Here is a 3437-nt window from a genome sequence, read left to right as displayed (position 1 = left end):
ATCTGTCCAATAAAAGCTTAAAATGACAGTAATTGTATCCAAAGTGACTTAAAACTCATCCCGAATTATTTAAAATGGTCCTAAATTATTGCAAATGTGTCTAAAACTATTTAAATCTGTTAAAAATGTCTAAAATGGTTCCAGAATGACTTAAAATGCTAAAAAAAAAAATAAATGCATGAAATGTGTCAAAAGTGAGTTAAAATTCTCAAAAATGTTTGAAGTAACTCATCAGAAATGACTTAAAATGGTCTAAAGTCTTTTGAAATGTGTCTAAAGTGAGCTAAATCTGTCCAACATGAATAAAGACTCGTCCGCCAGGGAACGTTTTCTGACCAGAATAGGTCCGATCAGAACCTCAGGAGTGAAGCTGGACTGACTGTAGTTGCACTGAGTTCCTGCTGTGAGGCCTGAATTCAACATAGGAAATCTAAACCAGTGGTTCTAACAGTAATCTGATTACTGTGACGTGACGCAGTTTATCTGAACTGCTGCTGCGTTCTGTAGAGACGATACGAACCTGTGAAGTTCTGGTTGTCCAGCAGAGGTGGTCGGCTCGTTCTGGTCCTGCAGGAAAACATGAAAATACGTGTTTAGGGAAATGTGTCTCGATGTCACCGTCGTTTTAAAAGGCCGCAGTGAGACCTGTACCCGTTGGATCGGCGCGGGGAAGGTCTCCTCGCCATAAACCACCACGCCGCCACGTCCTTCAGGGTCGTCTTCACACTGAGTGGAGACCTGCACACAGAAAACGTGCCATAAGAAGCAGAACTGACTTCATGTTGGTCAGACCTGTAGTTTCAGCCGCACTGGCCACTAGCTGTCTAGGCTAACAGCTAATGGCGCCAATGATGCTAATAGTTCACGGCAACAATCAAAAGACTGAATCAACCCACATCAAAGAAAGTTCAGTTCTTTAAACGGAGTTTCTACTTTCACGAAACACTTTAACAGCGAATGTATTTCAGCCGAAGATACAAAAACATACATTGGTTGAGTCATGGTGCGGATCCATTGTTTCGAGAACTTCTGGTCAAAACCAAACCCCACGTCGCATGACCTCATCAGGACACGTCACATCGCACGTTCACGTACGTACGTACATCTGAGCTCCGGTGCTGAAATATCGATTGTAGTCCCTAACCCTAACCCCGTTTTTTGGTCCCAGGTTATGTCTGATGATTTGTTTATTTTTGTTTTTTTTTTTTTTCTTTAAATTACAGAAGAAATGTTTTCATAAAATATTTTACTTAAGATTCTTGGTTGTTGGTTGTTGGAGCAGAAAGAGTGAAATACTGATAAAAAGGCAGAAATATGCAGTAGGTGAAAATAAACAGAGAGAAAAACATAAAATCAGTGTAATATCTCGTCTACGTAGAAATGTCCTGTGTGGAATAAGAATGTACAAATGTTCAAGTGTCTTATTCACATTTACTGTGAAAAATACAAAATTAAATAAGAGATCAATTAAAAAACAGGGAAAAGATGAAGCTTTCATCCAGGTGATCAACTCACCGGTTTTCTTCAGGTGTTTGTCCAGACGCTGGTTAGATCCTCCTCATGATCCTCCTCATGATCATCCTTGTGCAGAGGAACGGGGCTCAGATGAATCTGACGGACTTCTTCGCCGGGTGGAGAAGTTCTCTGGAGGAGTTCTCTGATCGATGCTCAGTTCAACCCACAATGACTTTACTTCTTGAGCTCTGCCTTTATAACCTCAGAACCTCGGATCATATATCGAACGTGTTGCATTGACACGAATAGAAACCACCGTCTGCACAAAACCAAACGGAACTTTTCTCAGTATGATGTAAACAGCTGTTAGTCTTTTCTGAACAGTTTGCAAATGATTTAAAGCAGAAATATTTATATTAGTTATTACTTTTACCTCCTGTCTCATTTGTCCTCACCGTTTCTCATTTTAAACTGTTCAAACACAGTAAGTGTTTTGTCATATGGAGGACTTTTGATCATTCCAAGTCACTTTGGACACATTTCAGGTCGTTCTAAAACTAATTCTGGACATAGTTTGAATCATAAACTAATTTTAACTCGAGACAAATGTTATGTAAGTAATTCTGGACGAGTTTCAAATCATTTCAGGCACATTTCACAACATTTTGAACAGATTTTATCTCACGTTGGACGGATCTCAAATTGTTTTAGACAGTTTAAGTCATTTGGGATTTTTTAAACTCATTTTAAAAGATATTTTAAGTCCCTTTGGACAGTTTTAAAACTTGTTTAGGACAAGTGTCAAATTTTAAGTCAATTAAGATGCGCTTTTAGGTCATTTTGGATGAAATCTAAGTCATTTTGTACAATATTATATCATTTTAGATTAGATTTAAGTCATTTTGACATTTATTTTAAATAAATAGCCGTCAGCTGATGATAAGAATAATGAACCTGCTGATCAGTTACATCTATATATCTGACTTATAATCAATGTAATTTGAATTACCTTGAAAATGTTTTAAATTCATTCATATCAAGTAAATGCCTCCCAGAAGATTTATGCACGAATCAATTAATGAACCTCTCTAATTAAAGTTTTAAAACTTCCGTTCAGTAGAAAATAGACTTCTCTTCTGCAGACACTTCTGTCTTCTCAAGTATCTACCTGACCACATGCTTGTTCTTGCACTTTGTTATTTTAGCAGATGTAAAATTGCTTATTCAACGTCTGCAACCGCCCACATCCTGCAATGACGGTTACCACGTCTTGTAAAAACATCAGTGTTCTGCATCTGTGGTCACTTAGAGAGACTGCTGGAACCTAAAGCACCGCCCAACAAGACCTGTGAGGATCCTGACAACAGGACAAAGATGTGTTAAAAGTTGTCCCTGATTGTTGAGGAACATCATTCAGCAGCATTACAGTAAACCTGATCAGCTCTCGAGCCTCAGAACATTACGTCATGATGCTGCCACCACTGTGCTTCACATCATGATGCTGCCACCACCGTGCTTCACATCACGATGCTGCCACCCGATGCCGGGCTGGTAGGCGAACTGCAGCGGGTCCGCTGATGAGCCCACCAGGGGTCACAGATGACAAAGGACCAACCTCTGCAGGGTCTCATCAGGTGGAATGTCAGTGCCACTGGCCTGTAGTGGTTGAAGTCCTTGGAGTGCGAGATCTTCGGCACCGGTACCACGCAGGACGTCTTCCACAGCTGTGGTCCTCTCCCCATGTTGGAGACATGCTGCTCAACCCTGCTCAGCTGATCTTTTGTCATCTTTCAGCAGATTTTTCGCACATTTTAGAGACACTTTTTAGATTTAGTTTTTACAAGTTAGGGCCATTATATTATTAATAATTTCTTCTCGCTTTATCAAAATTTTTAGCTCAGTTTTCTTTGATATTCAGTGGATTTAAAATAATAATAATAAAAAAAAGGATTATGTAAAATAATTTATTTTATCTACTTTGT

General features: G+C 39.2%; 1 long non-coding RNA gene across 2 annotated transcripts in view; it reads right to left on the bottom strand.

Moving 5' to 3' along the window:
- LOC103368597 (uncharacterized) overlaps positions 1–2712 on the bottom strand; it is a 5310-nt gene extending 2598 nt beyond the window's left edge. For both annotated transcript variants that reach the window (XR_520790.1, XR_520791.1), the window contains exons 1-3: positions 1516–2712; positions 652–738; positions 521–567 (exon numbers count right to left, since the gene is read on the bottom strand). This is a non-coding gene — a long non-coding RNA (uncharacterized LOC103368597). The remainder of the gene's footprint in view (positions 1–520; positions 568–651; positions 739–1515) is intronic.
- Positions 2713–3437: the final 725 nt, after the last annotated feature.

The sequence above is a fragment of the Stegastes partitus genome, unplaced genomic scaffold (assembly GCF_000690725.1).
Source record: "Stegastes partitus isolate 25-593 unplaced genomic scaffold, Stegastes_partitus-1.0.2 Scaffold1176, whole genome shotgun sequence".
Taxonomy (NCBI): domain Eukaryota; kingdom Metazoa; phylum Chordata; class Actinopteri; family Pomacentridae; genus Stegastes; species Stegastes partitus.
The sequence above is the reverse complement of the archived record's forward strand: the minus strand, read 5'-3'. Positions and strand labels throughout refer to the sequence as shown.